Source organism: Phascolarctos cinereus, unplaced genomic scaffold (assembly GCF_003287225.1).
Source record: "Phascolarctos cinereus isolate Bilbo 61053 unplaced genomic scaffold, phaCin_HiC Scaffold_2;HRSCAF=192, whole genome shotgun sequence".
NCBI classification, from domain to species: Eukaryota; Metazoa; Chordata; class Mammalia; order Diprotodontia; family Phascolarctidae; genus Phascolarctos; species Phascolarctos cinereus.
Window position 1 is genome coordinate 330,082,029 of NW_027555625.1, and position 27,246 is coordinate 330,109,274.

The 27,246-nt window shown below is 41.6% G+C and overlaps 2 long non-coding RNA genes across 2 annotated transcripts in view; one reads left to right on the forward strand and one right to left on the reverse strand.

Moving 5' to 3' along the window:
- LOC144455648 (uncharacterized) overlaps nt 1-27,246 on the forward strand; it is a 76,076-nt gene that overhangs the window by 30,574 nt on the left and 18,256 nt on the right. Inside the window, exon 2 of the long non-coding RNA XR_013484366.1 lies at nt 23,500-23,639. This is a non-coding gene — a long non-coding RNA (uncharacterized LOC144455648). The remainder of the gene's footprint in view (nt 1-23,499; nt 23,640-27,246) is intronic.
- On the reverse strand, nt 164-26,282 carry LOC110216836 (uncharacterized). Its single transcript, XR_002326889.1, has 3 exons — nt 26,085-26,282; nt 623-751; nt 164-514 (listed from the first exon to the last, which is right to left on the reverse strand). It is a non-coding gene; the product is annotated as an uncharacterized LOC110216836 (long non-coding RNA).

A 27,246-nucleotide genomic window follows, 5' to 3' on the forward strand; every position in this document is an offset into this window, starting at 1 on the left:
GTGTTTTTCTCTAGTGCCATCTGTATGAGCCACCACTGCAGTACTTTCTCCCCATTATCAATCTGCAATTATAGTTAGCATGCCCCTTATGTCATTGGTAATTGATTTACCAATTAGTGCCCTAGTATCATTTAATGAATTGATATAAACTGATTTTTGCCAAGGGATATTTAATGAGAACATATAGCAAGAACAGAAGTTACAGATCGTTCCCTCAGTGCTTAGGGTTATATCACTTCAGTCCCTTGAGAGAATGGGCACAATCTTAAAGCAGATGTTACAAAGCATTTGCCCCCGTCACATTTTACTTCTGTGTGTAGTGTAGCTGATGGATGAGTCGCTATATTTTTCTCTTGGCTGCCTCCAATCCATGCTTGGCTGTGCCAAGCAGATCTCTAGGTACTCTGTTCTTCTCTGGCTCAGCAGTTCATATAAACACTTGGATTCCAGCTCCTAGATGAGGTCTCTGGATCTTCTGAAGTTTACAAGGTTGAAGTCTAGCCTGGTAGTCCACCTAAGAGTAAGAAAAAACAAATCTGCAGAGGAAGGGAACAGATAATTGTTTGTATTCACAGGCCACATGCTGGCCAGGGTGGAGAGAAGGACCAAGACTTCTCCTTACCCAAAGTCTCACTGCATACTCTCCTCATTAGAACCAGCCAGGCTGGAGGGGGTCAAATCATCTGGTTAGTGCCTCTTGTAAGGATTCTCAGTTCAGGCTCAACTTCCAATCAAAAGGTTCCTCTTCTTCCTATGGCAAACAGACTGGATGCTCAGAAGTCTATGTAAGGATTGCATCAGCAGAGAATGCTGCACATGCTCATAAGCATGGGCCTACTGTCCAGTCTTCCACTCCTCACCCTGTGACATTCACATTAATCATCTCTTATGGCATGATAATATTCTATTTAATATAAGTACCACAATTTAGTTAGCCATTTCTCAACTTATGGGTGCCACTTTGGTTCTAATTCTTTTGCTACTACAAACAGTGCTACTATGAACATTATGGTTTATTTGGGACCTTTTTTTCTGTCACTGACCTCTAGTGGTGAGAAGTCTAGGTCAGATGGTATAGACATCTTAGTCACTTTATTAGCATTGTCAAAATTGCTTTGCTGATTCAAAACTCCATCAACAATTCATTAGAGTGCTTGTATTTTCACAGCCTCTCCAACACTGACTATTCCCATCTTTTTTATTAGTTTTTAAAATTTACGATATTTTAGTTTTTGTAAATTTTGTTCTCTTAGCTCTACTTCACTGCATCAGCTCATACAAATCTTCCTGTGCTTCTCTGAATTCCTCATATCTGTCTTTTTTATGGTGTGGTAAAATTCCATAACATCCAAGAGCTATAGTTTTTTGAACATTTCCCAGTTGATGGACACTAATTTTGTTTCCAGTTTTTTGCTACCAAAGAAAGTATTCCTTTGAATAGTTTGGTATATGCGAGGCTTTATTTCCATGCTTGACTTCCTTGGGACATATTCCTGGTAGTGGCACTTTAAAAAAAAATTAAAACACAACCCTCCCTGCCCCCACACATAGACAAAAAAAAACTCTCTGGGGCCAGAATGATTCTGTGGATAGCTGGTTAGGCTTCTGACTCAGAGAGTTTGTTGTGCCAAGATCAGGTTCAGAAGAAAGGTGTGCCCATTTCCAAGTAAGAACATTGCCTTCTGCATCTTACTGAGTTAGTAGCTGACAGTTGGCATAAATATAGAAGTGCCATCCATCCAATTTGACAAAGAACAGTTACTGTTGTTTTTAAAAACTGAAATCAACCCTCAGTTGAGTTAGGCACTGTCACATCCCCAGGGTAAAGCAAAGAAGAATATATTTATTGCCTTGTGGAGCAATTTGTTAATTAGTTACTGCAGAGGCAACAGGAAGAATGGCATTTGTAAAGAGAGAAAGAGCCCAAGACCTGTTCACTCTGATCCAACGAAAGACCCCAGTACCTTGATGGGCATGTTGCTATTGCCAATGTCCATCATTCAATTACAAAAACAATCTTCCTAATGCACTTAATTGATCATATTGCTTCTCTGATCAAAAGCCATCAGTGGCACCCCAGTGCTTATGGGATAACATGAAAACCTAGTGATTTCAGAATTTCTGTGTTGAAAGGGATCTCAGAAGTTGTGTAGGCCAACCTGAAAACATTCCTAACAAGTAGTCATCAAGGCTTTGCTTGAGGACCTCTCTGAAGGGAACCAACCACTCCCTGAGGCATCTTAAGTTTCCCCTCAGCTCTAATCAACCTTATTGTCCTTTCAAGACAAAAAACAACCAACCAGGTCTAATCATCTTTCACATGAAACCTTTTCATATATTTTAAGCCAGCCATCATGTCCCTTTAAGAGTTTTCATTTTCAGGCTTAACATCTCCATTTCTTGCTGATCCTCATATGGCATAATCTCAAAGCCCTTTCTTAATATTTTTGCCCTGTACTTGATGCTTTCAATCAATCACTGTACTTCCTAAAATGTGGCTTCCAAAAGTCAACGTGGTACCCCGGATGTGGTCCAATTGGAATGAAGTACAATGGAACTTTCACCTCCCTAGACCTGGACATTGTGCCTCTCAATGATGTCTAACATCACATTGGTTCTTTTGACTGCCATGTCATACCATTCCTCCGTTTTGAGCTTGCCGTCTACTAACCCTGCAAATATTTGTCAGAAGAACTGTTTGCAAGTCATAATTTCCCCCCCCCACCTTGAGCTACTTGATTTTATGAACCCAAGCACAAGTCTTTAAATTTATCCCTATTAAATTTTGTCTTACTATATTCAGGCCAATGGTATAACTAGTTGAGACACTTTCATCTTCTAACTGACATGTTTTGTGTTACCTATCCCTCCTAGCCTTAGAAAATCTACAAATTTGTTGGGGCATTCCACCCATGACTTTATTCTAGTTACTGATAAATTGTTAGCCAGCACAAAGCCCAAGAATAATTGTTGGAGCTTAGAGACCTCTTTCCAAGTTGACACTGAACCATTAATGACTGGTTAGAGCATTCAACTGGCTCCAAATTCACCTAACTATAAGATTATCTAGCCCACATTTCTCCATTGTTTCCACAAGAATAGTTTGAGATATTTCATCAAATGCTTCTTTAAAATTAAGGCAAATTCTCTGTAGCACTAGCCTGATTTCTCCTGACAATGACTCTGTCCAAAAAAGAAATAGGTTTAGTCTGGCATGACCTGTTCTTGATGAATGTTTTTTGATCATTGCTTCTTTTTCTAGATATTAACTGTCCCTTTAATAACATACCCCAAACTCTTGTGAAGAATCAAAGTCAAGATTTTTGGCATAGCACAGTTTTTTAACTCATAGGTTCATATGTCTAGAGTAGAAAAGGATGTCTAAGCCATCTAGTTCAACCCCTTCACTTTACAAAGAAGGAAATTGAGGCCCAGGAAGATTAAATGCCTGGCACAAGGTCCTCATGTAGTGTCAGATGTAGGCTTTAAGCCTATGACTCTAAAACTAGTGATCCCTTTTTTTTTTTAATTTCAATTTACTTAAAAAAAAAACCTTCCATTGATATCCTGTGTTCTTCTATTACCAATATTTCCCTCTGAATCACTCCTTCTCTTCTTGCTTATAACTCATATATGTATCACTTATAAACAATTTTTTTTAAAAAAAGAAAGCATTCAGCAAAACCTATTAATACATTAAAACAAAAGTGATGTTATATGCATCCATGGGTCCCAGTCTCTGTAAAGTAGAGAGGGGAGTGGGGAAGAGAAAGGAAGAGGTATCTTCTCTTATCTTGGGGCCAAGCGTCTTTTAAATTTCACAACATTCTGTTTCAGTTGTTTTATGGTGATTATTCTTTCCATTTGCATTATTGTGATTATTATGCCTATTGTTTTCCTGGCTTGACTTACTTCACTTTGTATCAGTTCATGGGATTCTTTCCACGTTTCTCTGTATTTGTGATGCCCATGTGTTTCTTACAGGCCCACAATATTCCTTTACATTCAGTACTGCACTTTGCTTAGCCATTCTCCCACTGAGGGGCATCTACTCTGTTCCATTCTTTGCTGCCATCAGAAGTGTTGCTATAAATATTTTTTTATGTAAACCAGTGTACTTTCCCTAGCACTAGGCTTCCTCTTATTTTAATTTTTGAAAATCCATATGCATTTTGTTCTTAGTTCATCCTGGAGCACATCCTAGATCATTGACTCAGCAGTCACGTATCCTCATTTTTAGAGTAGGAGTTCTTAATGTGGGACTCACAGACACCTGCCCCTGAGGACCATCTCTGCTCTGTTTAAGCCATATCTGATCTCGGTGGGACTAACAGTACTCAGCCATCAGTTTTCTAGAATCAGAATCACAACAAAATGAATAAAGCCGGAAAGGATATTGGATATCAGTCAACAAGTATTTAAGTATCTACCAGGCACTAGTCTAAGTACTGGGGATCCAGGTACAATGAATGGAACAATCTGTACTTAAAAGAAGCTTGCATTCTAATAGGGGAAGACAACAAGGATATAGACAGTGTTCCAAAAGTGTTAGTGCAGTTTTAAGCTACCAAAGCTTAAACCTCCTCTGGACCCTTTAAAAAGATAGCTAGGTAGGGGCAGCTGGGTGGCATGGTGGATAGAGCACTGGCCCTTAAGTCAGGAGGACCTGAGTTCAAATCCGGCCTCAGACATATAACACTTATTAGCTGCGTGACCCTGGGCACATTACTTAACCCTGTTGGCCTCAATTCCTCATTTGTCAAATGATCAGGAGGAGGAAATGGCAAAACACTCCAGTATCTTTGCCGTGAAAACCCCAAATGGGGTCAGAAAGAGTCAGACACTACTGAAATGACTCAACAAAAACCCAACAGTAGAACCCTTTAAAATCTGCTCTCTCCTAGCCTTTCTCTCCTTCTCTAACATGAGATCAAAGGTGGAGTGGTCAATTCCTCCTAGGGTTCCCATCATTTCTATTTCAATATGCTATAAAAAGCATAAAACTGCACTGACACTTTTGGGACACCCTATATAAGTGTCACAAACAGAATGCATATAAGGAGAATAAATACAAGTAAACAGAAAGTTAAATACCAGGTAGTTTGGGGGAGGGAGGCTAGCAGTTGCAGGATCAAGAAAAGTTTCACTTAGGATGAGGTGTTTGAGCTTAGTTTTAAATACTTTATTCCCCCCCAATTTCCCAATTGTAAAAACAACTTTTAATATTCATTTTTTAAAAATTTCAGTTTCGAATTCTCTCCCTTCCTCCTGCCTCTCTCTCCTCATTGAGAAGACAAGCAATGTCATATAGGTTATACATGTTTAGTCATGCAAACCATATTTCCCTATTGAGCTTCACCTTAAAGGAAGAAGTGAGGAGGCAGTGCATTCCAGGTATGGGGGCCAAGTAGTGCCTGGGTACAAAGATGGGAGATGGAGTGTCATTTCTGAGGAGCAGTAACAAGGTCATTTGGCTGGAACATAGAGTATATAAAGAGGAATGTATTTTGAGTCTAGAAATAAAGGCTAGAGTCACCTTGTGAAGGGATTTACATGCCATCGAGTGGAGTTTTTTATGATCCTATAACAAAGGTCTTTAACCTAGGGTCTATGGATGCCCAAAGGGTCTGTGGATAGATTTGTGGTGATGGTGATGGAGTGTCTGTGAACTTGGATGGTAAAAAAAGTCACCTTCATTTTTGCTAACCCAACTGTTATTTAGCATTTTCTTCCATTATTTAGAAACATTATTTTGATAAGGGGTCCAGAGGCTTTACCAGACTGCCATAGGGGTCCATGTTACAGAAAAAATTGTGCTTCCCTTAAAGAATGCTGTGATAGAGTTTGTCCAGGCCTAATCACTTGAAATCATCCATGGACAGCTATTCTCTTACTCTCTCCGTGTTTATCTTTGGTTCTCACTTCCTTTCAGTCATTTTTGTTTTATCCCTTCCAGTCCAAAGACTATTTTCCTTGGCAGAGAAAACCAAAAAAAATAGGAGTTTAATAGTTCTGCTTTCTCTGAGCCATTATTTTTTTACCTCAAGTAGCAGTCCTACCCCTTTGGTAATCTTCCTTTTTTCCCCAACATAGCTAACTAATCACCCCTCCTTGTTTTGTTGGCTACAGTATTCCTTGCCACCCTGCTCATTCTGAGCTTTACACTATTCTTGTAAAAGACTGCCACACTTTCATATTCATCCACCTTATCTGATCATGTTTTTATCTCTACTACAAGTATTTTCAAAATCTAAATTAGACATTGAAAAAAAAATCTAAGTTGGTTAATGAGTTCCCCCTGTATTCGCAAGAGTCTCTTTGGACAACTCTCCATTTTAATATTCATAGAAATAACTTTTCTTTGTGTCTTCAAAGTTTCCTGTTCTTCTTGGACTAACTTTCTTCATAGAATTTTAAACTAGAATATCTTACCTACTTGTCCTCTGGACCTTTTGAAATCTGCTTCCCACAGTCTTTTTCTCCTTCTCTAACATGAGTTCTAAGGTGGTCAGTTCCTCCTAGGGTTCCCAACATTTCTACTTCAATAACCAGTTCCTCCCCCTTATTGTCCATAATAAGATCCAAAATAGCAGCTCCCCTCACTGCTTGTCCTTTTGAAAAATGGGGTTAGAATCATAAAACCAAGTAAAAAAATTTATCCTTCCCTCTACTTTTGCCAGAAAGACAGCTCTGGTAGATGTTCACATAATGGAAATCCACTATCACTACTCTATCATACCTCCAAGCCTAATTTATAATTAAGAGGCAACTAGGTGGAGCCTAGCCTTGGGTGAGAAAGACCTGAATTCAAATTCTGCCTCAGAATTTGCCTGCAATTATTTAGTCATGGAACATTTATTTAGTCACAGAACTAGGGCATTTCCTCATCTGTTAAAATGGGAATTATAATAATACCACCTACCTCATTGGGTTGTTGTGAAGATTAAGTGAAAAAATATGTGGTAAGTACTTTGCTAATCTCAAAGCTCTATATAAATTCTATTAATATTGTTGCTGTTATTACTTGCTTCTAGGCACTCTTTTCTATATCTTCTGTCTATGTGGTCTGGAGGTACTCGTATGACTGTATCACCTTTTTATTTTCTCCCTTTGGGTATGCATGTTCAAATGTTAACTACCAAACTTTTCTTTTGAGTTCCAGGATTTCGGTATGAGTACATTATCTCCTCTGCAACTTTTATCAATAACATTATTTGTGAATAAGGCTTTTCATTCCATGGCTATATGCTGGTCCTTGTTACTATTTCAATAAAGTTTCTTAAGGGCAGTTCTTAAGACCTTTCACACTCTGGGTCCAACCTACCTTATTTCACAATCTGGATCCAACATAGCTTATTTCACTTCTCATCCTCCACATTCCAGCAAAACTGGATTCCTGGCTCTTTCCTGATTTAGTTGCACACTCTCTATGCCCTCTCCATGCATGCACACAGGCTGCCCCCATGCCTGGAGCACACTCTTATCATTCTGCCTGTAGAAATCTTTTTCTTCCTTCAAGACCTGGCAAGGTGCCATCTTCTCTCTGAAGTCTTTGCTGATCTCCTGATCTGAAAGTGAGCACCCTCCTTTTAAATTGTCCAGGAATATTTTGGCTGGACCTTTACCTTTGCCCTTGCCGTGTTCTACTTCACACTCATTTGTCTACTTGTTCTATCTGCCCTCTTAGGGGATAAGTTTCTTGAGGCTAGTAACTGCCACTCTTCATTCCAGCACCTCTCCAGCACCAAGGACAGGGCTTAGCACCTAGAGGAAATTTAATGCTTATTGAATTAATAATAATAATAATAATAATAATAATAATAATAATAACAATAACAATAACATAGTGACAGCTAGCATTTATATAGTAAATTGTAAAGTTGGCAAAGCATTTTACCCTAGTGATCTCATTTGATTCTCACTACAGAAAATAGAGCACTAGGCTTGGAATCAGGAAAACTCATCTTCCAGAATTCAAATCTGGCCTCAGACACTTACTAGCTATGTGACCTTGGGCTTAACATAACCCTGTTTGCCCCAGTTCCTCATCTGTAAAATGAGGAGAGCGAATGGCAAACCACTCCAGTATCTTGGCCAAGAAAACCCCCAAAAAAGGGGTCATGAAGAATCGGACACAACTAAAACAACTGAACAATAACAAAAACAACCCTGTGAAGTGGATGCTATTAATATGTACATTTTATAGATGAGGAAACCATGACTAAAAATGCTTGTTCCTTGCCCAAGGTCACACAGCTAATAAGTGTCTGATGAGGAATTTGAATTTAGGCCTTCTTGACACTTAAGTCCAGGGCACTTAACCCACAATGTGCTCTCAATGCCTCCCAGCTGTAATCCATTGCCAGTTGTGGGGAGTTTCCCCTTATTCTCCAGAGGCCCTATGGATGGCCTCTGTATTCAGTCTGGCTCCATCATGAATGCAAAGGGCTTTTCAGCTCAAAGTCTTCTTCCTAAAATCCATTACCTCCTGGGAGGCCAGACTTGCTAGGCATTTTTCTGCCTGTACAAAGCAGGCTGGCTTTACCTGAACCCTCCAGCCCCACCCCACCCCCAGGGCTCTCCTGCCACTGCCAACTCGCATGCAGAGGAGGGTGCAGCCATCTGTGCCCTGGAAGATTAATGGCAGTTTTTGAAACTGGCTTTAAATCCATTGCAATTTCTAAAACCAAATGGCCAGGCTGGACAGATGTGCCTTGGATCAAAGTACTAGCCCCTAAGTTTAGCATCCAGATGAGATTTTTCAGCTTTCTGGGAAAGAAAAACAAAAGGATTGTCACTGATTTCTAACTTCAATTCAAAACTGGAATAAGTATCAGTACTTTTCCTTAGAAAAAGCTCAAAGAGGGAGGGAGCTGAACCCATATGGCCAGTGTGTCTCCTGAGTGGAAAAGAAACTGCAGTGGCCCCTTCTCATGGGAATGAGTAGAGGATGGAGCCTGAATGTTGGTAGCTGAGACATTCTAACACCCCCAGGCAGGTTGCTCCAAGATGTCTGCCCAGAGGTCTTGATAGCCTGTGTTTTGACACCTTCTAGTTGCCTTGTTATGGTAGCAAAATGTGATCTGAAAGAAGAAGCTTAGTTCTGGAGCAAGATTGCATTGAAAACCCCAGGTTTCAGAATGAAATTGCTGGGCAACCTGGTGACCTGGCTCTCTGGCTTTGTGGAGTCAGAGACAGAGTGTATTGGGCAACAATTTGGTAAATCACTGACATCTATTGTGATAGAGACAAATTCACACACTGAAATTCTGGGTTCTGTGGGCATGATAACCAGTCAGCCCTAATTCTTCCAAAGCAGAAGGCTAGGGCTGTAGGTTTTTAAGGCAGATTCCCAAAGGCAGAGGCTACTGGGTGTAGTGGAGAGAAAGCTGAACAAGGCCTGAGAGACTCAGGTTCTAGCCCTAACTCTAGATCTGACATTTGCTAGCATAAGACCTTGAGCAAGTCACTTTTAAGCACAGGGCTAATAACTCCTGCCTCATTGTCCTGGCTGGGCTGGCATGACAGTCAAATGAAGTAATGGGTGTGAAAGAAATAGTTAACACTTGTAAAGTGCCCCTTTCCTTAAACGTACAAACACTGTTAGAAACTGTTATTTTAGCTCTCTTAATGCTGGGATCAGTAGAAAGCAATGCCTGCAGCTATGTGCATAGACTCTATTTGGTATTTAAAAGAGACACCAAGAACCATTGGGTAAACACAAACCCACCACATTTGGGTGGCAGAATGCTGTTGCTGCCAGACTTGGCAGGCAGAGCTATCATGTATTCTCCTCCTCCTCCTTCTCCTAGTCCTCCTTCTCCAGGTTTGGGTCTTTATCTGACCTTTATATTTCCTTCAAAACCGAGAACAGTGTGCAATAGGTGCTTAATACATGCTGTAGATATAATAATTTTTGTATCCCTGTAGTCCTAGCAACTCAACAAGCATGCTGGAGACCTTTCTCAATTTCCCCTGATTTTTCAAGGGTGCCAACAGAGCTCTTAGGCACCAGTCATCTTATCACCTCAATTCACTATATGACCAGACAGTGTTCTCTTCCTATCCTATATGTTCCTGATGATATCTTTTACTCCTATTATTCTTTGAAGCTACCTGTTGGTTATATGTTGCAGTCTGATCACACCCACCATACGCTGGTCTCTTGACGGTATGTCAAATCTTTTTCAAATCTTTTTTTTTTTTTGGTGAGGCAATGGGGGTTAAGTGACTTGCCCAGGGTTACACAGCTAGTAAGTGTCAAGTGTCTGAGGCCAGATTTGAACTCAGGTTCTCCTGACTCCAAGGCCAGAGCTTTATCCACTGCACCACCTAGCTTTCCCTTTCATTTTCAATTCTTAAGAGACAATTGTGTTTATGGGAGGAGGTACAGAATTGGATAAGTCTTGACCCTTCCTCTCATAGAGCTTACAGTATGGAAAGGGGATAAGAAATTAATGTCATATAATACTAATGCAATTAAGACCAATAAGTATGATGAATTCAAAGAAATCTGGGAAGAACTTTATGAAACTATGAAATTTTTTTTTAAAAAAGCAGAATTTAGGGTAAAGATACACAGTGTGACAATGATCATACAAGGAAAAGTGAATGTGTAGATGGACAAAGAATCCTTATAGGAGGTTGGAGGGACTGAAGTAGCATATTACTTCATTTGACAGCATGAGACAATGGAATGAGTACTGGCTTTTGAGGCACAGGACCTGGGTTCAAATCCTACCACTGATGCATACTGCCTCTGAGACACTGGGAAAGTCACTTAAAACTTGTGGGTCTCATTTTCCTAATTTGTAAAGGGAGGGATTTGGACTAGCTTGATCTCTAAGGTCCCTTGTAACTCTAGATCTGCGATTCTATCATAATTAAGATAAGTATTCACTAGGCACATTTAGTTGTTTGTATTGATGTTCAATTTGAAATTTTTAAGTGAATACTTTAAAAAATGATAGGTATCAAAGGATTTGAGCTGTGACTCCCCCCCACATTTGAAATAATGTTCAAAAATTAAGTCACTAAAAATCCATCTTACTACAAGAAGCTGTGTGTGTGTGTGTGCGCGCGCGTGTGTGTGCGCGTGTGTGTGTGTGTGTGTGTGTGTGTGTGTGTGTGTGTGAAAGCATAAAAAGCTCAATGAAGTTAGCTTGATTAATGTTTTGAGAAAGTCTTGCCAGGCTCTTAACACAGAAAATAAATGAAAGAGAGAGAGCCAGGAAATCAATTGAAGTGCAGTCTGAAGGTTTTGTAAAAGATCTATACTAGAGAAGCAGCAGCAACAGCAGCTGAAGGCTTCCTGAAAGTGGTCCAGGCCATGATGGGACAGTGGCTCGGATGGAGATGTCTTCTCACCAGCTGCCCTCAGCTCCACTTCCCAGGATAGTGGGGAATTTCTTCATCAAGGGCCACTATTATAGGGAATGCCCTTTTTTGTAAACTGATTTTATCAGCACTTCCCCTATGGTGTATTGTAACTCACTTGGGTACCTGAGAAGGAGCTTTGTGTACCTGGTCTTTTTCCTGTCAATGCTGGGTGAGAGATGGGACCCAGAGAGAAGTGTAGAGGTTAGTCTGGTTCACTTGTATTATGCAGGTGGAGTCCAGCCTCAGTGGAAGCAGGAAGGCTGCTTAGTCATGCTTCTGAATACACCACTAGACCCATTTTTAGACTGGTAGCCACGATCTCTAAGCTCCAGCTCAGCTGCCAGTGAAACGTGTGCATTATAGCAGAAGAAGCAAAGGATAGGCATGGAGAAGTTTTGGAGACCAGTTCTCCTTGCCTGAACATCCTTGAGGAGCACATGGTATGGGGACCCTGTCCTATAATGCGCTTGATATTTATTTATTTCCATCCCCTTCCTTGCTGATCTGGGTAGGTCAGACACAGAGCCACAAACAAGATCACTCTCATGAAACAGTTTCAGAGCAAGGGCATCCTATTCATGAAGCCAGACAGCATCTCCAGATGTGGGATTCATTGGTAAGAACATTGGAGATGGTCCGGGAGATCACCCTCTTTTGGAAATAATGGAGAGAGATTTCCAGCTGGACACTGAATGACTGTTTGTCAGAGATGGGCTAGAAAAGAATTCACGTATCCAGTAGGGTTGGATGAGGTGATTTCTAAAGTTCCTTCCAACTCAGAATTTCATGATTTTGTGTTATTTCCACATCTTAAGGTGTGGCAGAGCAGCTATGTTAGAAACCAGGGTTTCTTCTGCTTTTCAGGTTACTTTGTATGTCCCCCTCCATCTTTAAAATACTTCATTATTATTATTATTATTATTATTTTGTGGGATAATTGGAGTTAAGCAACTTGCCCAGAGTTATATAGTTAATAAGTGTCAAATGTCTGAGGTCACATTTGAACTCAGGTCCTCCTGACTCTAGAGCCAGTGCTCTATCCACTGTGCCACCTAGCTACCTCAGATATTTTACATCAACAAACATTAAGCACTTGTATGTACCAAGCACTAGACCAGGCCTGGTGCTGTCAAGAAAATGCAAAATAGTCCCTGCCCTCTAGGAGTTTAAATTCAAATGGAGGAGATAAGATCTACATCAATTGGTACATACAAGATAAATAGAAGGTAGTTGGAAGGTATACAACCAACTTTTATTAAGCACTTAAGCTGTACAGGAACCTCATGCTGGAAGCTGAGAATTCTTTGGTACTTCAACCTGTGAACTCGTCAATATGGGCGTTTTCTGAAGTCATGCAGATTATAACCCATCCATGCCTCCCAATCCAGTTCTACTCTCATCCATATCATTCACGAGGGTCTACTTGATGGGTGGGGGCCTTTCTGAACTATAGCAACAAGTACTTGCCATACACAAGGCACTATATTGGGTGCTGAGGATACCCAGACATGAGCAAAACAGTTCCTGCCTTCAAGGAGCTTATTACATTCTACTGAGGGGATATAACATGTTCACAGAAATAAATGTAAAATATGTGTGGAATAAATATAGAGAAGTGGAAAAAGCATTAACACCTGGGAGGATCAGGAAAGGGCTTCATGGGATGTGCCACCTAAGCTAAGCCTTGAAGGGAGCTAGGAATTTCAAGAGATACTTGTGAGGAGGGATAGCCTGGGGGATGACCTATGCAAAGGCATGGAGGCAGGAGATTTAATATCATTTTCAGCAAATAACTAGATTGTAGTGTGTGTTTGTGTGTGTGTGTGTGTGTGTGTGTGTGTGTGTGTGTGTGCAGGTATGCACAGGGGAGGGTATTGATGTAAATAGGTCTAGAAGGATGGACCATATCCAAGTTATGAGATGCTTTAAATGCCAACAGAGGAGTTTTGCCACTGATTCCAGAAGCAATAAGGAACTGTTGCAACTTCTTTCTTATTAACATCTTTTGTTCCTACATCATCTTTATTGCCAAATATTCTTCTCCTCTTCCCTCCCCAGCAAGTTATTAGTTATAATAATAACTAACATTTATACAGCACCTAGTACATGCCGGACACTATGCTAAGGTCTTTATAGTCATCATCTAATTTGAACCTCACAACAACCCTGGGAGGTAGGTGCTATAATGATCCCATTTTACAGATGAGAAAACTGGTAGAGGTTGAATGACTTGCCCAGGGCCACACAACCAGTAGTGTCTGGGGCCAGATTTAAACCCAGATCTCCCTGACTCTCTGCCCAGTGCTGTTATTCACTGCACCATCTAGCTGCTTATTAAAAAGAATAAAAAATGAAAGAGAAAAAAATATCCATTCAACAAAACTAACCAACATATCAGATGACTCTGATAATACATGCAATATTTCAAACATATTTTCTCACCTCTTCTACAGGGCCAAGTTTGTTCATTATAATTAACTAGTATTCAGTTTCATCTTTTGTTGTTTTTTTTTTGGTTCTGTTTAGGAAGAAGGAAGGAAATAAGCATTTATTAAGTGCCTTCTGTGTGCTAGGTGCTTTACAATTATTGTCTCATTTCATACTCACAACAGTCCAGGAAAGTAGATGCTATCATGCTCCCCATTTTACAGTTGAGGAAACTGAGGCAGACAGGTTAAATGACTGCGCAGGATTACAGTATCTGAGAATTACAGTGTCTGGTTACAAATTTGAACTCAGGTCTTTCTGATTTCAGAACCCAGTGTTCCAACCCACTGTACCACCCAACTGCCTCTGTCTGTGCATTTCATTGTCTTGGTTTTCGCTCTGCCTTAGTTCACATCTTCTCATACTCCTCTAAGTACATCAGATTCATAATTTCTTATGGCAAGCTAATATTCTGTTGCATCTATGCCCTACAATTGTCCATTGACTAATTTACTTATCCAGGTATCTATTTTGTTTCCAATTCTTTGCTACACCAGAAGTTAAGACTGTTTGGGTGTGTCCTTCTTGAAGGATAGCGCTAGTAGTCATTGAAGTTCCTTCATCTGGAGAGTGGTATGGTTAGATCTAGGCTTTAGGAATAGCAGTTTGGCAGCTCTGTGGGGGATGCTGCATAAGTAATGCATTATTAGAAATTATTAGTAGAATGATTAATTATTAGAAATTATAAAATTATTAGAAATATTGTTAGAAATTATAAATCCTGTGGAGACAAGAACCATATCTTAATGATCTCTGCATCCCCCTCCTCTATGGTACCCACAGGGGACTACCCATAATTGATATCAGGAAATATTTGCTGAATGTTTATTGAATAGAATCATGGTCCCTTTGACATGGATTATTCACAGGGACAGCCTAATCCATCCCTTCATTTTACAAAGGAGAAAACCAAGGCTCAGAAAGGAGAAGTCACTTAGTCAGGATCACACAGTGAGTGAGTAGCAGAGCCAAGGTGCTATGACTTGAGGCACCTGCTTCTTTGTGCTGAGAAAATTTCTCACCAGCTTTGTGTTGAAAAAATTGAGGCACCTAGCACACTGCCTGGCCAAGAAGGTATTTCCTGAATGAATGAAAGAGGGTTGAGAGGCTTGCTCAAAGAAGGGAGGTTCTGAACCCTCCAGAATATGAATCCCAACCACCTACATGTTTACCTTCTTAGCAAGGCTCCCTGGAAGTGCCTCTCTCCATGGTACTGCTTTGGCTGGCCTAGTCAAAGAATCAAGATCAAGAAATGCTTGAGCATCTTGTTTGGTCATTTTGCTTGGTTGTTATGCTTGATTATGACTCCAATGGAAACATCATCCTTTTCAGGATGAATGAAATGAAATAATATTTCTTTTTTAAAATTTGTTTGTTTACAACATTATTTAGGAAAAAATCACCAAATTCTCTCCTTCCTTCCAGTCCTTCCCCCCACCTGTTGAGAAGGCAGGCAATATGACATCAATTATCCACTTGAAGTCATGCAAAACATATTTCCATATTAACCAAGAAACAGGACTTTTAAGGACCTGCAAGGTGCCAGGCACTCTGCTAAGTGCTGGAGATACAAAGAGAAAAAAGAAAAAGAGGCAGATTCTGCCATCAAGAAGCTTACGTTGTAATAGCCAAGAATTGGTGTTTTGGTCAGGGAGTCAGAGGGATGGTGACTGTGAGCATGTTCTTTCCAGGAATGATTGTTGATTTTATCATTGTTCAGAAAACAAGAGGTGGGGGAGGTGAAGGTAGGGGAACTAGTGCGGCCATTGGCAAGGCATGAAGGTGGCCGGAATGCACATGGAGAATCACTGCAGAAATACAAAATGTGACTGCTATGAAGACCTGTTTGTGGGAAGAATGAGATGACATCATGGAAAGAGCACTGAGGTCTTGGAATCAGAAATCCAAGGTCTGGTTCTAGGTCTTCTACTTAGTAGCTATGTGGCCTTGGGCAAGTTATTTGACCTCTGCAAAATGAGGAATCCAGGCTGGATTTTTTTTTTTTACAAAGCATGGTATTGCCATTCTTCCAGTCTCCCAGGGGTTCAAAGTTCTTGACTCCTCATCCTAACTGCCTCTCCTGTCCAATCAGTTGCCACATCTTGTTGTTTCATTCGCTACAACATATCTCACATCTAATCCTTTCACTTTAGCTCAGGGCCTCATCACCTCTCACCTAAGTTGTTGCAACAATCTCCTAATTGATCTCCCTGCCTTAATCCAGAAGGACCAGGCATGTCAATTGAAGAATTTGCTTGGTCCTTTGAGGTGTCTTAAGTTACAGCCTTCCTGTTGAGTCTCTCCATGCTCCAGGCCATCCTGTACACAACTGCCTGGGGGATTTTCCTAAAGCACAGATCTAACCATGTCACTTCCCTGCTTAATAAACTCAACCGGCTTCCTATTATCTGTACGACTGGGGTTTTTAACCTTTCTGTGTCCTGGACCCCTTTGGCAGTCTGGTGAAACCTACAGACCCCTTCTCAAAATCATATTTTTAGTGACTGGAAGGAAATACTAAATGTTAGTCAGAGGTTAGTGAAAATAATGATGTAATGTTTCCCATCCAAGCTCACAGACATCCTGAAAACTATCCATAGATCTCATGGGGTTCAGTGAATCCCAGCTTAAGAGCTCTTGCTCTAGGATGCCACTCAATAGCGTTTAAAGCTCTTCACTACCTGACTCCAACTTTTCTTTCCAGCCTTAGTATGTACTACTCCCCTTCACACACCCAACACTCTAGCCAAATTATCTTACTCTTCCTCATTCCTAACCCTCCGAAGATTTCCCACTTATGTGCCTTTGCACTAATCCTCATGCCTGGAATGCACTTCCTCTTCACCTCCTTCTCATAGTATTCCTTTCCTCCATTAAGATGAAGCTGGAGCACCACCTTCTGCTTCTGGGTTTCTGGAGCCCCCAAATGCTAGTTCCCTCCCTCCCAAATTACTTTGTATTTATTTGTAATTATCCTCTTTATATATATATTGTTTGTTTCCCCACTCCCCCCACCCCGGAAAAGAAGGTGAGCTCCTCATGGGTAGGAATTATTTCATTCATTGTGCTTGTATTCCCAGTGCTTATCATATGTGTGTGTTTGTATGTTTAGTTGTTTTTCAGTCACATCTGACTCTAGTGACCCCTTTTGGGATTTTTCTTCACAAAGATATTAGAGTGAGTTGCCATTTCCTTCTCCAGCTCATTTCATAGAGGAGGAAACAAGGCAAGCAGGGTTAAGTGATTTGCCCAGGATCACACAGATAGTAAGTGTTTGAGGGCAGATTTGACCTGGAGTCTTCCCAACTCCAGGCCCAGTACTCCATCCACTATACCACCTAGATGCCCGATTTTCATATAGTAGGTGCTCAAGAAATAATTGTTGATTCACTGATCTCCATTGTCCCTTCCAGTTCTAACATTTTTATGATTTTGATCATAGAAAGCTAATACTTGAGTATTTCCTATCCCAGGAAGGGCAGGATTTGGTTTAGGTAGAGCAGAGATGGTCCCTGGTTGCAGATGTCAGTGCTAATAGAGTGGCTCAGAGTCTATCAAAGAATCTGTTGGCCATCCACCCCCTGACCTTCAATACAAACCCTCCAAATTTTTGCTCCTGGGATAATTGTATTGCTTAGATCTTCCCCAGAGAGGAAATGTCTTTGGAACAAGGCCAGGAGTACATGGACTTCAGGTGGTCCAGAGCAGCCACAGAGCCACTTCCTCACGCCACCCCCACCTCTAGCAAAGGATGATGATTCTGCTGCATTTTGCCCAGTCCTGCTCAAGATCTGGGCAGCGCTACCATATTGCTGAAGGGCAGGTTCCTGTTATACTGTATGTGAGCAGGCCCTTCCAGGAAGGGGCCCCAATTAAGCTGCCTGTGCTCTAGCTCAACATATAAGTGGCCAGAATCTTCTGTCATTGCATTTTGTAAATTTCATTGTAAAATAACAATCTTCCATAATGACCTGTCAGCCTGAATTTATGTTTTTATCTCCCCAAAGCAATTTCAATCTAGCTGCTTGCTTTAATCCCTTACCCAGTAGTTTGAATTTCCTGGTTGCTGAGAGATTGGAAGAGATACTTAATGACCTTGGGCAAGTCTCTTGATCTCTGTGGGCCTCAGTTTCCCCAAGAGAATGTTCAACTAGATTATCCCTAAGGTGCCTCCTAGTTCTGAAATTCTCTAAAGCCCTTTCTCTCTACCCTTCCTCCCACCATGTGAGAAGCTAAGTTTTATGATTTAATGCTTCTCAGTACTAGGCCATATTGGAGAATTGCTAACTACCCTGGGGAATCTCCCCATTAGGAAAATGGTACTATTCAGACAATGCCTGGCAGGTGGTGGCCCTAAGAAGCCGGCAGATCAGCTTGGCCCAGTGCAACTGGGTTCTGAGCTCCTCTCAGTAAAGGGTCCAGCATGGCTAAGCTATTAATTGCTGATTGTGTGAATCACGTTCTCAGGTTGGGACTCTTTCAGTCACTCAACAGTTGGCATCACTCAGTGTAATTATTTCTTCAGCATCTTCTGTTGTGGTTTGAGTGTTTTTATGTCTCCCCTGAAAGCCAAGCCTTTTATCATCCCCAGCAGCTCTGCCTCCGTCAGCACACCCCGTATTTCTTACTTGACAACATCCTCGTATGGAAATTATTGATGTAGTAAATTAATGTATGAAGTGATTTTGAAAATTCAAGATCAGGTGGCACTCAGAGGCCAGGTTTATCCTGATTTATGCAGGAAACAGTTCTCCTGCTGGACATGGGATTTACTGGCCTGGGGCTGAAGCTGACATTTTGGTAGGTGAAAACAGATACAGCCCAGGTCCTAGCTCTGGGTAATTCTTTGGGGCTCCTTTCTCCTCTGGAAAGATGTTCAGCAGAGAGATAGTTATCCTCTCTTGTGGGCAGCCAGTGAGTAAGCCCCACTTTCCTCTTTTCCCTGAGCAACTCAACAGAGAGAGTCAGCCATATTCTCCTGTGGGGCAAATGAGTTAATCCCACTTCCCTGTTTTCCCTGAGGAATAAAACTCCCTACCACTCAATTTCTCTTCCCTCAGGCAGCTAGGTGCCAAAGTGGATGGAGTGTTGGATTTGGAGTCAGGAACACCTGAGTTCAAATCTTGTCTCAGACATTTCTCAGCTGTGTGACCTTAAGTAAGTCACTTGACTTCTCTCAGCCTCAGTTTCCTTATCTGTAAATATTTCCCTCACAGGGCTGTCATGAGGATCCAATGAGATAACATGTAAAGCAGTTGCCAGCTTTGTAGTTGCTAGCTATAATTATAATTATTATTATTATTGAAGAGTTTTGCATCAGAAAGGATTTGGGCCAAGGGCTGGCTCTTTTCCTGAAGCCAATTTGGCAGAGAATCAGGCTGTCCTGAAGCATGGCCATCTGCTTTCCTTCCCTAATGTAGGCGAAGGTTGCCATTCCTTATCAGATCATGTACTATAAATAAGCATAAGCCAGGAGCCAAAGAAAGTAAGAAGTAGAAGGTACCTGAAGGATCTTGTCCAACATTCCCAACCCCTACAACCTTGTCCATTTTACAGATGAGAAAACTGATGTCTAGAGAGAAGTTACTTGTCAAAAGTCACACAGTGGGTTTATGGCTTGGCTTGGCCTAGAACGTGGGTTCTCTGCCTTCCCATACATCTATCCATCCACCCATCCATCCACCCATCCATCCATCCATCCATCCATCTATGCATCCATCCATCTACCCATCCACCCATCTATTGATAAAACATTTAATAAGTGTTTGTTCTGTTCAAATACCTTGTGCTTGGAAGACAAAGATCACAGACCTTGAGAGTCAGAAGAAACATGTAGTCCAAAGCATACCTGAAAGGAATCCCAACTATAATGTAGGAAACAAGTGCTCATCCAGCCTCCCTTTGAAGACCATTTTTGGTGGGGGGAGGGAGCCCACCCCCTCTCAGGGCAGCCTTTTCCACTCTTGGGTGACTCTAATTATTAGGGAATTTTTCTGACATCAACTGGTTTTGCTTTTCTTCATGTCCCTAGTGCTTATCACAATACCTGGCACATCATAAGCACTTGATATATGTTGTTGACTTCTTGACTTGAAGCCCAAGTTGGCTTCTCTGCAGATTCCTTCACCCATCACTCCTTTTCTGCCCTCTGGCACCAAAAAGAACAAGTCTAACCTTTTCTTCATGTACTTGGAGACATTTGTAGTCCCCCCACCCCCAACCTGGCTTCTCTTCTGTAGGGCTAACTTTCCTCCTAAGGAATTTTATATATTAACATTTCATATGTCATGTGGTATGTGTTAGACATAATATTTAATATGTTGTATATTGTAATTTTATTTTATACAATATTCAATACTTAATTCTAGTGTCTTCCCTCTGTTGATTATTTCCAATTTATCCTCTATATATCTTGTTTGTACATTATTGGTTGTGTCTCAGATTAGATAGTGAGCTCCTTGAGGGCAGGGACTGTCCTTTGCCTTTCTTTGTATACTTAGTGATTAGCATACTTAGTAATGTGCTTAATGGAGGAAGGACAAGTGCACAAATCATCCTGAGACAAGGGAGATGGAGAAGTCCAAATGAAAGCCCCTGGCAAATAGTGAGAAGAGGAAGAGGAGATTATATTCCTTTGGTGAGATGGTAGAAAGGTATAGCCCAGGACTCTTCTTTGCCATTCTGTAGATTATATTCTATTCAGGTGGGACCTGAGCAGACCTGGGTCTTCTGATGATAAGGTTCCAGGTGGAAGGGAGAAGTGTAGGAGGCTTATCAGAGGGTCAAGATTTGAATGAACTATGCTCAGAAAGGGTGACCTTGGTTTTCGGGAAGAGCTGCTTTCTGGTCTCCCTCTTGCATAGAGGAAACAGAAGCTAATGATAATGACCAAGGTCCTGGAAATTCCAGAGATCTCTGATTGGTTGAACCTTATGGAGGATAGATTTTTTTTTTTCCTACGGATTCCCAGGAGCTATGTGAAGCATAGAAATGGGCAGAGTTGTCTTGGCATAGGCCTGCAGTATGGTTGGGGCAGAGAGGAGGGAAGAAGAAGGAAGCAGGAAACATTTTTTTTATTGAATTAATGAATGAATAAATGAATAAAGCATTTATTAAATGGTTACTGTGTGCTGGAAGACAGCCCCACATCTCAAGAAACTCCCATTCTAATCGGGGAGATAACATGAACCAGAGTGAAAGGTCCTATGATGCATAGAAAGAAGTGGCAAAGCAGATGGTGAGGCCTCTTTTTTAATGTCATTTTCACTGACAAAATGATATCAATTTTTAACGTTGAACCATTTGGCAGTGCCAAGGACTCTGGTGACAAGAACTTTCTTCTCTAGGTCTTCAGTAGCTGTGCTTATAAGCCCTGGAGGAACAGTTATTCTGTGAAGCCTCTTATTTTTATTCACATTCTATTGCTGCTTTTTGTTTTGCTATCATAGTCACTTTGAGTGTACCACTCTAACATCAACACTTTGTTAAGCAAAACTAAATGAAGAGCCCTGCTATTGGAGACAAAAGGACTTGTTTTCAAATCTTACCTTTGAGTTTGACTTCTTGTGTATTCTTGGACAAATCACTGAAGTTCCTTGGGCTTTGTTTCCCTCGTTGGTGTGCACTAGGTAGCCTCTGAGATCTCTTCCAGCCCTAGATTTAGCGATTTATTTGTGGATACGCTTGACATTGTATACAACATTCTGCACCTATATTCCTCCACCCTCTTTTAAGGAAACGAGAACACATCATTTCCCCCTCTGTTCTCTGGTAAAGTTGGGTCATCATAATTTGAGAGTGTCTAGCTTTGTTTTAGTGGGGTTTTTTTCTTTCCATTTTTGTAGTCACACGTGTTGTTTTTCTGGTTCTGCTTTCTTTACTCTGCATCAGTTCCTATGAATCAGTGAAGGCTTCTTTGTATCCTCAGGGTTAAAATAATAGTTCAACATTGTTGTTACTTTTTCTGCGGCTTCAGTGTAGGATGACTGCCATTTTTTATGTTCCAGGACAGCATTGGCTTAGAAGCTATCATTACAGTACCTTCTGTTTTGTTGTTCAGTCATTTTCAGTCATGTCCAACTCCTCATAACCTATTGGGGTTTTCTTGGCAAAGATACTGGAGTGATTTGCCATTTCCTTCTCCAGGCTCATTTTATTACAGAGGAGGAAATGAGGCAAACAGAGTTAGGTGACTTGCCCAGGGTCACACAGCTAGTAAGTGTCTGAGGCCAAATTTGAACTCAGGAAGATGAGCCTTTCTGACTTCAGGTCTGGCACTCTATCCACTCTGCCACCTAGCTGATGAGATCACCCTACATTAAATTCTCTCCCTTCAAGGCCCAGACAGGGCCACCTTCTCTCTAGAGACTTCTCTTACTCTTTCTAATCAACAGCATTTATTAAGTTCCATAAAAATGGTCTCTTACCCCTCTAGTTTCTCCTAGAACTTTGTGCTTCTCCTTTGCACTTATCACATTTTCTGTTGTGACATAATTCATAAGATCCTAGATTTAGAAAGGAACCAGTTCCTTTTGGACAGGTCTTGTGCCATATTGGATTGTAAGCTCTCTCTTTTTTTTGGCAATTGGGGTTAAGTGACTTGCCCAGGGTCACACAACTAGTAGGTGTCAAGTGTTTGGTCTGAGGTCACATTTGAACTCAGGTCCTCCTGACTTCAGAGCCAATGCTCTATCCACTGTGCTACCTAGCTGCCCTGATTGTAAGCTCTTGGAGAGCAGGGCCTGAAAATGATCTATTTTGTATATCCCCACTACCTAGCATAGGACTGTATGCTTAGCAGATGCTTAACAAATATTTCTTGAATTGAACTGGTGCCTCATAGGAGGTAGGGCTGTTAACTCTAAAGATTTTTTAAAAATCTTCGAGAGGGAACCATATTTAGCTTCAATGGGAAATTAAGATTCACAGACACTGGGCAATGTTTAGGCAGCAGAGACCTCTGGCTGGATTCATGGCTCAGCAATAGAATGGGAGGCTAAAACAGTGACAATCCGAGATGGGATGATAAGACGGCCTAATGAACATTCCAGGATTCTGAAAGAATGGGCAGTGTGGTGGTTATGCTGCTGTTAACAGTCTCTACAAAGTTGTAAAGATTGGGAGAGATTCTAGAGGACTGGAGCTGGGTGAATGCTGTCCTGATTTTCAAATTGGAAAGGAGGTAAATTCAGAAGAGACAGGTCAATATGTTGGAACTGGATTTCTGTCCATATTCTAAAACATATTATTAAAAGGATGATTCTTTAAAAGTTAGAAAAGAAAGGGATGATCGCCAAAGATCATGATCACCACAGTTATATCAAGCCAAAGTAATCTATTTACCTTTCTTTTTTCATTCATTCATTCATTTGTTTGTTTGTTTTAATGAGAGTACCAGACTGGTAAACCAAGGAGATGCCAGATAGCATATATGGATTTCAGCAAGGTATGTGGTGGGATCTCTCATGCTACCCTTGTGGATGAGATGGCAAGATGTGGTCTAGGAGATAAAATAATCTGCTGGGTTCAGCTAGGTGGCATGAACACTGGACTTGGGGCTCAGAAAGGCCTGATAGAGCAGTTACAAGCTGGGCTCTGGGTTCATCAGAACTCATGGCTGCTTCCTGGTTGCAGGATGGCTCAAACTCTGTACATCTTAAGAGTGAGTGGCCCCTTTGGAAGTTGAAGGAAGAAAGAAGTTGTTTTCCGTTGGGGGCTCCCCACCCTTCAGAGGCGCCTATCACAAGGTGTGAGCACGTCATGCACACACTGTGGTAAGTAGGATGCTTTTTCTCCTTCTGTACTTTGGGGCTATTTTTGCACACTTCTCTCACACCGTCAATGCTGGTGTGATAGATTTTTTTTTTTAAAGTGTGAGGCTTTCAGTAGCCAGAATTAGAGCAGGCTCTGAGTGCATCCTGGAATACTTGGGACTTGGACAGAAGAGACTTTGTGTTCTACCAACACTAGCATATGGTGCCTTAGAGTCTGTGGCTTGGGAGAGCTTAGATGAAATTTTCATAAATTAACATGTCACATGCTAATAGCAGTTCACATTTCTCTGCTTTATTATTTATAAGAATAACTCCTTGTAAATAATTATTTACAAGAATATTTCATAGAATAGAGGCATCATGGCATAGTAGATAGAGTCCTAGGCTTGTAGTCAGGAAGAACTGGGTTCAAATCCTGCCTCTGAAACATAACAGCCTGGGCAAGTAACCTAAGCCATAGAGACACATAGGATTTGCATATTCGGTTATGGATGGGTTGTGATTCTTCCTCAATGGAAATCAATCTCTATGCCTCTGCTTTGGCTGTTCTTCCATGCCTAGAATGCACTCCCTCCTCACCTGACAGTCCTTTATATATCTGTCATGTGATTATAGATTTAAAGTTGAAAGAGACCTTAGAGGACATCTAGTCTAACCCCTACATTTTATAGATGTGGAAACTGAGGCCCAGGAAGGTCAAGTACTTTGCTCAAGATCACACAGTTAGCAAATGATAGCAGCAGAATTTGAACCCAGATCCTCTGACTCCAAGTATGTTGCTCTTTCCACTGTGCTACCTCTGCCTCTTAGAACCCCTAGTTTTCTTTGAGACTCAGCTTCAGCACCCACTAGCTGCTAGGTACTTTCCCCCCAGAATTACCTTCTCTTATTTTGTATCTAACGTTGTATATATATAATGTATACATGTATCTTTGCATGTGTTCTCTATGTATGTATGTACATGTTGTCTCCCCGATAGAATAAAAGCTCTCTGAGGTCAAGGACTATTTAACATTTTGTATCCCTGGTGGCTAGCATAGTGGCTGGCACAAAATAGATGCAAATAAATGCTTGTGGATTGATGTTTGCTGATCCCTTCCAATAGCCCAGTGATATATGGTACAAGGCAGTGAGTGCTTTCTTCTCTAAAATGAGGGGTTTGGACTCTATCGTCTTCAGGGTCCCCTCTCACAGTTCTGACAGTCTATCATTCTGTGATTGGTCTAAAGAGTGAGCCCCAGGGCAAAGGAGCAGGAGGGCAGAGAATAGAAGTTTTGTATCTTCGCCTTGCTTTGTTCAGGGCTGAAATCACGCGTGAAGGATTACAGTTTAGACTGCCTAGGATTATCAGTGCATTCTGCTGAAAAGGCAGCGTTGGGTCAGGGCCTTGACGTTTCGGCTGTTTGAGGTAACACTGGACGTGATAGAAAACCTAAGCAGCTTGTTTCTTTGCTCTGGCCTCCAATCCCAGAGGCAGGGAGATTAATCTCCACCCTGTCAATCTCTGCGGCTGCAGCCCACACCAGGATAGTCCTACAGTGCGCCGAATGCTAACCAAGATGAGGTTCCAGCCTATGCCTGGTGCATTATCGATGGCAGCGAGCAGCTCTGTGCTATTCGGGCCATCCCCTCTCCTTGTTTGGCATTTCCAGGTCACTTCCTTTCTCTCTGTCATGGTGCCTGATGCTGCCTCCTGGGAGTGTCCCTTAGCACCCTGTCTCCACCTCCCGGCATGCAGGAATGCATGCTAAACACCCCCCTGGACTCCTCAAACAGAAGGAGCCATTCAGAGCTACAACGTGGCCCAGCTGCAGAGTGGAGCCTTCTTGGCCCCAGAGTTTCCAGGTCAGACGAGGGACCCTCCAAAGCCAGTCCTCCAGAGGAAGAACTAACATTGGCATGCCAGGCTCACTCTCTGCAATTGTTTTGTGACCCAGGAAGAGCCCTGCCCCCTCACAGCATCCCACTCATGTTATTTCTGAGCTTCTGTCTGAAGCATTGGGCTAGGGAGCTGCTAGAGACCTTTAGAGGGTCTCACCGGGGTTGAACTACATCTTCCTGTGAAATATAGAGGGTGGGAGAGATGACAAAATTTAGTGGATAGAAAGACATATTCAGGGGTAGGAGTACCTGGGTTCAATTGTCTTCTGACACATGTGGGTTGAGACCCTGGTGTTGTTGCTGAGTCATATGTGACCCCTGGTGGTGCCATTTGGGGGTTTTCTTGGCAAAGATACTGAAGTGGTTTGCCATTTCCTTCTCCAGCTCATTTTTATAGATGAGGAAACTGAGGCAAACAGGGTTAAGTGATTTGCCCAGGGCACACAGTTAGGAAGTGTCTGAGGCTGGATTTGAACTCAGGTATTCCAGGACTGAACTCCAGGCCTGGCATTCTATTCACTGTGCCACCTAGCAGCCTCTATGATCCTGGGGAAATCATTTTACCTCTCAGTAGTGAAGATGACTCTCCAAGTCCATTAAAGATGCAGCATGGTATAGTAGAAGGGATCTTGGCTGTGGAATTAGGGGACCTGGATTCAGGTCCTACCTCTGACATTTCTACCTGTTCAGCCTTGGCCAAGATATTTAGTGACTCAAGACTGGTTTCTCCAACTACAAAATGAAGGCTTTGGACTCCATGACCTCTCATGTCTCTTTCCATTCTAGATCTATGCTCTTGTGACTTAACAATGAGTTACAGAAGAGCTGCTGGTTCTACCAGTAGAGTGAGTTTCCCACTGGGGAAGTTCCCTAAACTAGTGAAATCCAGGCAAACAAAGAAGAAATACTGCACTAAGTCCCCAGAGAATCACAGAATGTCAGAACTGGAAAGGATCTTAGAGGTCATCTTACCTAACTGATTCACTTTACAGAGAAGAAAACTAGGATTCCAAAAAGTGCAACATCCTACCCAAAGCATGCAGCAAAGTAGAGGCAGAACCAAGACTTGAACCCTGATCGCTGTTCTTTTCACTTTGCATCTAAAAAGAGAGTGAACAGATATCTTGCTGGTTGTATAGTCCATCAGGCTGTAAGCTCATGGTTTTTCCCTTCCCACACTTGTGCTTGACTCTTAGCTTGGACTCTGAGGACCTGCAGCATCACATCTGCACTCTTACTTTCCCCGGGTTTCATGAATGGGAAGACATCTCTGCCCAAGGCATCTTGGCATTTTGTTTTCCACGGTCAGCCATTTAAATTAGTGCTGTGATCCCTATCACCCTAGGAACCTTCATCTCTTCACCATCAGCTGTTCTCCCCTTGCTAATCCCTGGATTGCCCCAACAGCCTCCTCTCTTTGCTCCTATCCTCTTGCTTCCTATCAAACAAACAAACAAACAAACATTTTCCTGGTGCCTTTTGTCTTTATATTGCAGTCATTCTGAGCCTCCCCTTCAGCTGAATCCTCTCTTATGAAAAATAAAAACAATTAACCAAAAATATCAGATGGAGAAGCTTGTCTGATGATTGAATAACATTATTCTGTCTTATCTTGTTCCTACCTTCTCCCTCTGGGATCTGGGGCAAAGGGAGAAAGAAGCCTTGAAAATTCTTAAGACAAAGAAAAACAAATCTGAGGAGGATGAGGTGAGAGTTATCTGCAGAG